The following is an 11,347-nucleotide window of genomic DNA, read 5'->3' as shown; positions in this document are numbered from 1 at the left end:
CAGAGCCGGTCGTGCGGCGCGCGAGGTCTGCTCTCTTCACAAGAGGCTTTATTAGGGAGTGCTAAGGCAAGGTTCTGTGCCCTCCACCCTCATCGCAACACCCATGGGAGCCTCCGGTCGTCAATAGACCGCCGCACCGGCCTCTGACTGACTCTCAGAATGGACGGAAAGAGCCGGGTAAGCCTTTCAAAAGATTCGACCACGTGCCGAAAACTTTAGACTTCCGTGAGCTCTCCGGCTTGCACCGAGACCCGAAGTCGACGTGCTAAGCACCACGGGACCCCTTTCGCCTGCAGGTCCCGAGCCGCCTTTATTTGCTGTTACGAGCATCGTGTGCCCCATACCTGCGTGACGAGCACCGCAGGGCGGCAGAGCCATCGCACTTGGCCGGGTGGCAGAGGAGGACCAGACTATTCACAGATAGCGGCCCAACGACTCCCAGAGCCGGTCGTGCGGCGCGCGAGGTCTGCTCTCATCACAAGAGGCTTTAGGGAGTGCTCAGGCAAGGGTCAGCCCGCAGCCTTCCTGGCAACACCCAGGGGAACCAGGCCACTCGCGTCTCTCGCCTTCATTTTCGACACGAGCGCCTGCGGAGGGCCACCACCCCCTCCGATTGTCAAGAGACCTCCGCACCGGCCTCTGACTTACTCTCAGAATGGACGGAAAGAGCCGGGTAAGCCTTTGAAAAGATTCGACCACGTGCCGAAAACTTTAGACTTCCGTGAGCTCTCCGGCTTGCACCGAGACCCGAAGTCGACGTGCTTAGCACCACGGGACCCCTTTCGCCTGCAGGTCCCGAGCCGCCTTTTATTTTTGTTACGAGTATCGTGTTCCCCAAACCTGGGTGACGAGCACCGCAGGGCGGCAGAGCCATCGCGCTTGTCCGGGTGGCAGAGGAGGACCAGACTATTCACAAATAGCGGCCCAACGACTCCCAGAGCCGGTCGTGCGGCAGGCGAGGTCTGCTCTCATCACAAGAGGCTTTAGGGAGTGCTCAGGCAACGGTCAGCCCGCAGCCTTCTTGGCAACACCCAAGGGAACCAGGCCACTCGCGTCTCTCGCCTTCATTTTGGACACGAGCGCCTGTGGAGGGACGGCCGGAGTCAACGTGGGGTTTGCCCGCCCTCCAATAGTGTCAAAAGACCGCCGCACAAGTCTCTGACTGACTCTTAGAACAGACAGAAAGAGTTTGTCAAATCTGTCAAAAAATTGACAAAGTGTCAAAAATTCGACTTCCAAGAGCTCTCCGGCATGCACTCATACCTGTCATTAAAGTGCTATGCCCGTGGAACCGTTTTTCGGATGCCTTTCAGAACGGTCCCGCGCCGCCATTTTGTTCTAAAAATCGTGTTCCCATATATCTCCGGGTACCCCGCCAACCTCACTGCGGAAAAACTACAAGTGGCACTGAATGGGTCTGAATTCCAAATTTGACTGCATCGGTCTGGAACTCGGTCCGGTCAAAACCGTTTGGATTTTTCTCGGTCCGGACTTCCGCGACAGACAAAGTTAAAGTTTTCGGGCTGCAGGCACAAAACGACAGCTGGCCATTTGCCGGGCTCAATTCACCCAATTCCTCCGGCACTTCGGAGCACATGTTCGGTGTAAGTTTGCGAATCTTTCCCGATGCTGCAGCATTTTCCTCCGCTGACACTTAGAATATTTTTCACACTTTGCTGAAAATTTTTCTAAGTGTTTTTTTCCAAGTTTTCCTGGTTACTGATTTCTTCTTTTTAAACATTTTTCTAAGTTTTTCTGGTTACTGATTTCTTCTTTTTAAACATTTTTCGCAGTTTGTCTGGTTACTGATTTCTTCTTTTTAAACATTTTTCGCCGTTTTTCTGGTTACTGATTTCTTCTTTTTAAACATTTTTCGCCGTTTTTCTGGTTACTGATTTCTTCTTTTTAAACATTTTTCTAAGTTTTTCTGGTTACTCATTTCTTCTTTTTAAACATTTTTCTAAGTTTTTCTGGTTACTGATTTCTTCTTTTTAAACGTTTTTCTGGTTACTCATTTCTTCTTTTTAAACATTTTTCTAAGTTTTTCTGGTTACTCACTTCTTCTTTTTAAACATTTTTCGCCGTTTTTCTGGTTACTGATTTCTTCTTTTTAAACATTTTTCTAAGTTTTTCTGGTTACTCATTTCTTCTTTTTAAACATTTTTCTAAGTTTTTCTGGTTACTCATTTCTTCTTTTTAAACATTTTTCTAAGTTTTTCTGGTTACTGATTTCTTCTTTTTAAACATTTTTCTAAGTTTTTCTGGTTACTGATTTCTTCTTTTTAAACATTTTTCTAAGTTTTCCTGGTTACTCATTTCTTCTTTTTAAACATTTTTCTAAGTTTTCCTGGTTACTCATTTCTTCTTTTTAAACATTTTTCTAAGTTTTCCTGGTTACTGATTTCTTCTTTTTAAACATTTTTCGCAGTTTTTCTGGTTACTGATTTCTTCTTTTTAAACATTTTTTCGCAGTTTGTCTGGTTACTGATTTCTTCTTTTTAAACATTTTTCGCCGTTTTTCTGGTTACTGATTTCTTCTTTTTAAACATTTTTCGCCGTTTTTCTGGTTACTGATTTCTTCTTTTTAAGCATTTTTCTAAGTTTTTCTGGTTACTCATTTCTTCTTTTTAAACATTTTTCTAAGTTTTTCTGGTTACTGATTTCTTCTTTTTAAACATTTTTCTAAGTTTTTCTGGTTACTCATTTCTTCTTTTTAAACATTTTTCTAAGTTTTTCTGGTTACTCACTTCTTCTTTTTAAACATTTTTCTAAGTTTTTCTGGTTACTGATTTCTTCTTTTTAAACATTTTTCGCCGTTTTTCTGGTTACTGATTTCTTCTTTTTAAACATTTTTCTAAGTTTTTCTGGTTACTCATTTCTTCTTTTTAAACATTTTTCTAAGTTTTTCTGGTTACTGATTTCTTCTTTTTAAACATTTTTCTAAGTTTTCCTGGTTACTGATTTCTTCTTTTTAAACATTTTTCGCAGTTTTTCTGGTTACTGATTTCTTCTTTTTAAACATTTTTCTAAGTTTTCCTGGTTACTGATTTCTTCTTTTTAAACATTTTTCGCAGTTTTTCTGGTTACTGATTTCTTCTTTTTAAACATTTTTCTAAGTTTTTCTGGTTACTGATTTCTTCTTTTTAAACATTTTTCTAAGTTTTTCTGGTTACTCACTTCTTCTTTTTAAACATTTTTCTAAGTTTTCCTGGTTACTGATTTCTTCTTTTTAAACATTTTTCGCAGTTTGTCTGGTTACTGATTTCTTCTTTTTAAACATTTTTCGCAGTTTTTCTGGTTACTGATTTCTTCTTTTTAAACATTTTTCTAAGTTTTTCTGGTTACTCACTTCTTCTTTTATAACATTTTTCTAAGTTTTCCTGGTTACTGATTTCTTCTTTTTAAACATTTTTCTAAGTTTTCCTGGTTACTGATTTCTTCTTTTTAAACATTTTTCTAAGTTTTCCTGGTTACTGATTTCTTCTTTTTAAACATTTTTCTAAGTTTTTCTGGTTACTCATTTCTTCTTTTTAAACATTTTTCGCAGTTTTTCTGGTTACTGATTTCTTCTTTTTAAACATTTTCCTAAGTTTTCCTGGTTACTGATTTCTTCTTTTTAAACATTTTTCTAAGTTTTCCTGGTTACTCATTTCTTCTTTTTGATCATTTTTCTAAGTTTTCCTGGTTACTGATTTCTTCGTTTTGAACATTTTTCTAAGTTTTCCTGGTTACTCACTTCTTCTTTTCAAACATTTTTCTTCGTTTTTCTGTTTACTCATTTAGCACTTTCAGGCACTTTCCCATCATTTCCTCGTTCCCGATTTCACCCTTTAAAACGCTTTCGGGCATTTCCCTAAGTTTTGCGGTTCACTCGTTTGGGACTCACTGACACCTTCTCTAGCTTCCCTGCTCACTTTTTTCGTACTGTTGAGAAAATTCGAACCCTTTCCTTAACTATGCCGGTTACTGACTTCACCGCTTCAGACCCTTGTCCCCGTAATGAAAGATACCATTTCCCACCGTGGGAAATGCACGAAAATCGGACTGAACACGGGGGAGGCTCCCCCCTCGAAGGCGAGACCGTCGGCAGAACCGCCGGGTCAAACCCGGCCGAGCTACCCGGCTTACAAGTCTCAAAGTCGGTATGAGCAGTCACGTCCACCCCCATTCCCTTTTGGACCACTTCCCACGGTTCCAAATGCATGAAAATCGGCCTGTACACGGGGGAGGCACCCGCCTCGAAGACGAGACCGTCGGCAGAACCGCCGGGTCAAACCCGGCTGAGCTACCCGGCTCGGAAGCGCCAAAGTCGGGTTGAGCAGTCACATTCACTCCCATCGACGTTTGGACCACTTCCCACGGTTCGAAATGCACGGAAATCGGCCTGTACACGGGGGAGGCACCCGCCTCGAAGAGGAGACTGTCGGCAGAACCGCCGGGTCAAACCCGGCTGTGCTAACCGGCTCGGAAGCGCCAAAGTCGGGTTGAGCAGTCACATTCACTCCCATCCCCTTTTGGGCAACTTCCCACGGTTGGAAATGCATGGAAATCGGACTGAACACGGGGGAGGCTCCCCCCTCGAAGGCGAGACCGTCGGCAGAACCGCAGGATCAAACCCGGCTGAGCTACCCGGCTTACAAGTCTCAAAGTCGGTATGAGCAGACACGTCCACCCCCATTCCCTTTTGGACCACTTCCCACGGTTCGAAATGCATGAAAATCGGCCTGTATACGGGGGAGGCACCCGCCTCGAAGACGAGACCGTCGGCAGACCCGCCGGGTCAAACCCGGCTGAGCTACCCGGCTCGGAAGCGCCAAAGTCGGGTTGAGCAGTCACATTCACTCCCATCCCCTTTTGGACCACTTCCCACGGTTCGAAATGCACGAAAATCGGCCTGTACACGGGGGAGGCACCCGCCTCGAAGACGAGACCGTCGGCAGAACCGCCGGAACAAACCCGGCTGAGCTACCCGGCTTACAAGTCTCAAAGTCGGTATGAGCAGACACGTCCACCCCCATTCCCTTTTGGACCACTTCCCACGGTTCGAAATGCATGAAAATCGGCCTGTATACGGGGGAGGCACCCGCCTCGAAGACGAGACCGTCGGCAGACCCGCCGGGTCAAACCCGGCTGAGCTACCCGGCTCGGAAGCGCCAAAGTCGGGTTGAGCAGTCACATTCACTCCCATCCCCTTTTGAACCTCTTCCCACCGTTGGAAATGCACGAAAATCGGCCTGTACACGGGGGAGGCTCCCCCCTCGAAGGCGAGACCGTCGGCAGAACCGCCGGGTCAAACCCGGCTGAGCTACCCGGCTTACAAGTCTCGAAGTCGGGTTGAGCAGTCACATTCACTCCCATCGACTTTTGGGCAACTTCCCACCGTTGCAAATGCATGAAAATCGGCCTGTACACGGGGGAGGCACCCGCCTCGAAGTCGAGACCGTCGGCAGAACCGCCGGGTCCAACCCGGCTGAGCTACCCGGCTTACAAGTCTCAAAGCCGGGTTGGGCAGTCACGTTCACCCCCATTCCCTTTTGGATCACTTCCCACGGTTCGAAATGCACGAAAACCGGCCTGTACACGGGGGAGGGTCCGCCCTCGAAGGCGAGACCGTCGGCAGAACCGCCGGGTCAAACCTGGCTGAGCTACCCGGCTTACAAGTCTCAAAGTCGGGTTGAGCAGTCACGTTCACTCCCATCGACTTTTAGACCACTTCCCACGGTTCGAAATGCACGAAAATCGGCCTGTACACGGGGGAGGCACCCGCCTCGAAGACGAGACCGTCGGCAGAACCGCCGGGTCAAACCCGGCCGAGCTACCCGGGTTAGAAGCCTCAGAGTCGGGTTGAGCAGTCACGTTCACTCCCATCGACTTTTAGACCACTTCCCACGGTTGGAAATGCACGAAAATCGGCCTGTACACGGGGGTGGCATCCGCCTCGAAGACGAGACCGTCGGCAGAACCGCCGGGTCAAACCCGGCTGAGCTACCCGGCTTACAAGTCTCAAAGTCGGGTTGAGCAGTCACATTCACTCCCATCGACTTTTGGGCAACTTCCCACGGTTCGAAATGCACAAGATTCGGCCTGAACACGGGGGACGCTCCCCCCTCGAAGGCGAGACCGTCGGCAGACCCGCCGGGTCAAACCCGGCTGAGCTACCCGGCTCGGAAGCGCCAAAGTCGGTATGAGCAGTCACGTTCACTCCCATCCCCTTTTGGACCGCTTCCCACGGTACGAAATGCATGAAAATCGGCCTGTACACGGGGGAGGCACCCGCCTCGAAGACGAGACCGTCGGCAGAACCGCCGGGTCAAACCCGGCTGAGCTACCCGGCTTACAAGTCTCAAAGTCGGGTTGAGCAGTCACATTCACTCCCATCGACTTTTGGGCAACTTCCCACGGTTCGAAATGCACAAAATTCGGCCTGAACACGGGGGACGCTCCCCCCTCGAAGGCGAGACCGTCGGCAGAACCGCCGGGTCAAACCCGGCTGAGCTACCCGGCTTAAAAGTCTCAAAGTCGGTATGAGCAGTCACATTCACCCCCATTCCCTTTTGGACCACTTCCCACGGTTGGAAATGCATGAAAATCGGCCTGGACACGGGGGAGGCTCCCCCCTCGATGACGAGACCGTCGGCAGAACCGCCGGAACAAACCCGGCTGAGCTACCCGGCTTACAAGTCTCAAAGTCGGTATGAGCAGACACGTCCACCCCCATTCCCTTTTGGACCACTTCCCACCGTTGGAAATGCACGAAAATCGGCCTGTACACGGGGGAGGCACCGGCCTCGAAGACGAGACCGTCGGCAGAACCGCCGGATCAAACCCGGCCGAGCTACCCGGGTTAGAAGCCTCAGAGTCGGGTTGAGCAGTCACATTCACTCCCATCCCCTTTTGAACCTCTTCCCACCGTTGGAAATGCACGAAAATCGGCCTGTACACGGGGGAGGCTCCCCCCTCGAAGGCGAGACCGTCGGCAGAACCGCCGGGTCAAACCCGGCTGAGCTACCCGGCTTAAAAGTCTCAAAGTCGGGTTGAGCAGTCACATTCACTCCCATCGACTTTTGGGCAACTTCCCACCGTTGCAAATGCATGAAAATCGGCCTGTACACGGGGGAGGCTCCGCCCTCGAAGGCGAGACCGACGGCAGAACCGCCGGGTCAAACCCGGCCGGGCTACCCGGGTTAGAAGCCTCAGAGTCGGGTTGAGCAGTCGCATTCACCCCCATCCCCTTTTGAACCTCTTCCCACCGTTGGAAATGCACGAAAATCGGCCTGTACACGGGGGAGGCACCGGCCTCGAAGACGAGACCGTCGGCAGAACCGCCGGATCAAACCCGGCCGAGCTACCCGGGTTAGAAGCCTCAGAGTCGGGTTGAGCAGTCACATTCACTCCCATCCCCTTTTGAACCTCTTCCCACCGTTGGAAATGCACGGAAATCGGCCTGTACACGGGAGAGGCTCCCCCCTCGAAGGCGAGACCGTCGGCAGAACCGCCGGGTCAAACCCGGCTGAGCTACCCGGCTTACAAGTCTCAAAGTCGGTATGAGCAGACACGTCCACCCCCATTCCCTTTTGGACCACTTCCCACCGTTGGAAATGCACGAAAATCGGCCTGTACACGGGGGAGGCACCGGCCTCGAAGACGAGACCGTCGGCAGAACCGCCGGATCAAACCCGGCCGAGCTACCCGGGTTAGAAGCCTCAGAGTCGGGTTGAGCAGTCACATTCACTCCCATCCCCTTTTGAACCTCTTCCCACCGTTGGAAATGCACGAAAATCGGCCTGTACACGGGGGAGGCTCCCCCCTCGAAGGCGAGACCGTCGGCAGAACCGCCGGGTCAAACCCGGCTGAGCTACCCGGCTTAAAAGTCTCAAAGTCGGGTTGAGCAGTCACATTCACTCCCATCGACTTTTGGGCAACTTCCCACCGTTGCAAATGCATGAAAATCGGCCTGTACACGGGGGAGGCTCCGCCCTCGAAGGCGAGACCGACGGCAGAACCGCCGGGTCAAACCCGGCCGGGCTACCCGGCTCGGAAGCGCCAAAGTCGGGTTGAGCAGTCACATTCACCCCCATCCCCTTTTGGGCCACTTCCCACGGTTCGAAATGCATGAAAATCGGCCTGTACACGGGGGACGCTCCCCCCTCGAAGGCGAGGCAGTCGGCAGAACCGCCGGGTCAAACCCGGCTGAGCTACCCGGGTTAGATGCCTCAAAGTCGGGTTGAGCAGTCACATTCACCCCCATCCCCTTTCGGCCCCCTTCCCACGGTTGGAAATGCATGAAAATCGGCCTGTACACGGTGGGCGCTCCCCCCTCGAAGGTGAGACCTTCGGCAGAACCGCCGGGTCAAATCCTGCCGAGCTACCCGCGTTAGAGGTCTCAATGTCGGCTTCAGCAGTCACATTCAATCCCATTCCCGTTTGGACCTCTTCCCGCCGATGGAAATGCACAAAATTCGGCCTGAACACGCGGGGCGCTCCCCCCTCGAAGGCGAGACCGTCGCCAGAACCGCCGGGTCAAATCCGGCTGAGCTACCCGCGTTACAGGTCTCAAAGTCGGGTTGAGCAGTCACGTTCACCCCCATCCCCTTTCGGACCCCTTCCCACGGTTGGAAATGCATGAAAATCGGCCTGTACACGGTGGGCGCTCCCCCCTCGAAGGTGAGACCTTCGGCAGAACCGCCGGGTCAAATCCGGCCGAGCTACCCGCGTTAGAGGTCTCAATGTCGGCTTCAGCAGTCACATTCAATCCCATTCCCGTTTGGACCTCTTCCCGCCGATGGAAATGCACAAAATTCGGCCTGAACACGCGGGACGCTCCCCCCTCGAAGGTGAGACCTTCGGCAGAACCGCCGGGTCAAATCCGGCCGAGCTACCCGCGTTAGAGGTCTCAATGTCGGCTTCAGCAGTCACATTCAATCCCATTCCCGTTTGGACCTCTTCCCGCCGATGGAAATGCACAAAATTCGGCCTGAACACGCGGGACGCTCCCCCCTCGAAGGCGAGACCGTCGCCAGAACCGCCGGGTCAAATCCGGCCGAGCTACCCGCGTTAGAGGTCTCAATGTCGGCTTCAGCAGTCACATTCAATCCCATTCCCGTTTGGAACACTTCCCGCCGTTAACAATGCACGATATTCGGCCTGAACACGCGGGACGCTCCCCCCTCGAAGGTGAGACCTTCGGCAGAACCGCCGGGTCAAATCCTGCCGAGCTACCCGCGTTAGAGGTCTCAATGTCGGCTTCAGCAGTCACATTCAATCCCATTCCCGTTTGGACCTCTTCCCGCCGATGGAAATGCACAAAATTCGGCCTGAACACGCGGGGCGCTCCCCCCTCGAAGGCGAGACCGTCGCCAGAACCGCCGGGTCAAATCCGGCTGAGCTACCCGCGTTACAGGTCTCAAAGTCGGCTTCAGCAGTCACATTCAATCCCATTCCCTTTTGGAACACTTCCCGCCGTTAACAATGCACGATATTCGGACTGAACACGGGGGCCGGTCCGCCCTCGAAGTCAACACCGTCCGCAGAACCGCCGGGGCAAATCCGGCTGAGCTACCCCGCCCCCGAACACTCAAAGTCCCTCTGAAGCCTTGCATTCGCCTCCTTGGAAAATTGACGTCAAACATTACCAAAATCGGGGGCACGAGCACTAAAGCTAAGTCTCACCCTTTCCCTATCCCTAACCAGGAACCGAACGCCCACCCTCAGCCTCACACCAACGCCGGTGCCACTCCAGACAGACACACCCTTCAAAACCACACCCATCCGGCCATGCAACTCAAAAAGGGTCCAAATTCAGAAACACCCCCTTCAAAAGGCACTCCATCCTCGGCCACACCACCGGGACATGCTCCCCTCGGCGATAATTAAGCCCCCACCACTATTTGAAGCCAACCGCAGCCGCAACTCGAACGGAGAAATCAGTAACCAATTCAAAAATGCGCTTGGTTACTGATTTCTACTGAGCCGAAAAAATTCTAAGTGTCGGTGGTTACTGATTTATACCAACCCGAAAAAATTCTAAGTGTCAGTGGTTACTGATTTATACCAACCCGAAAATATTCTAAGTGTCAGTGGTTACTGATTTATACCAACCCGAAAAAATTCTAAGTGTCAGTGGTTACTGATTTATACCAAGTCGAAAAAATTCTAAGTGTCAGTGGTTACTGATTTATACCAACCCGAAAATATTCTAAGTGTCAGTGGTTACTGATTTATACCAACTCGAAAAAATTCTAAGTGTCAGTGGTTACTGATTTATACCGACCCGAAAAAATTCTAAGTGTCAGTGGTTACTGATTTATACCAACTCGAAAATATTCTAAGTGTCGGTGGTTACTGATTTATACCAACCCGAAAAAATTCTAAGTGTCAGTGGTTACTGATTTATACCAACTCGAAAAAATTCTAAGTGTCGGTGGTTACTGATTTATACCAACTCGAAAATATTCTAAGTGTCGGTGGTTACTGATTTATACCTACCCGAAAATATTCTAAGTGTCAGTGGTTACTGATTTATACCAAGTCGAAAATATTCTAAGTGTCAGTGGTTACTGATTTATACCAACTCGAAAAAATTCTAAGTGTCAGTGGTTACTGATTTATACCAACTCGAAAATATTCTAAGTGTCGGTGGTTACTGATTTATACCAACCCGAAAATATTCTAAGTGTCAGTGGTTACTGATTTATACCAACTCGAAAAAATTCTAAGTGTCGGTGGTTACTGATTTATACCAACTCGAAAATATTCTAAGTGTCGGTGGTTACTGATTTATACCAACCCGAAAATATTCTAAGTGTCAGTGGTTACTGATTTATACCAAGTCGAAAATATTCTAAGTGTCAGTGGTTACTGATTTATACCAACTCGAAAATATTCTAAGTGTCGGTGGTTACTGATTTATACCAACCCGAAAATATTCTAAGTGTCAGTGGTTACTGATTTATACCAACTCGAAAAAATTCTAAGTGTCAGTGGTTACTGATTTATACCAACTCGAAAATATTCTAAGTGTCGGTGGTTACTGATTTATACCAACCCGAAAATATTCTAAGTGTCAGTGGTTACTGATTTGTACCGACCCGAAAAAATTCTAAGTGTCAGTGGTTACTGATTTATACCAACCCGAAAATATTCTAAGTGTCGGTGGTTACTGATTTATACCAACCCGAAAATATTCTAAGTGTCAGTGGTTACTGATTTATACCAACTCGAAAAAATTCTAAGTGTCAGTGGTTACTGATTTATACCAACTCGAAAATATTCTAAGTGTCGGTGGTTACTGATTTATACCAACCCGAAAATATTCTAAGTGTCAGTGGTTACTGATTTGTACCGACCC

Source organism: Chiloscyllium punctatum, unplaced genomic scaffold (genome assembly GCF_047496795.1).
Source record: "Chiloscyllium punctatum isolate Juve2018m unplaced genomic scaffold, sChiPun1.3 scaffold_1435, whole genome shotgun sequence".
Lineage (NCBI taxonomy): Eukaryota > Metazoa > Chordata > Chondrichthyes > Orectolobiformes > Hemiscylliidae > Chiloscyllium > Chiloscyllium punctatum.
Note: the sequence above shows the minus strand (reverse complement) of the source record.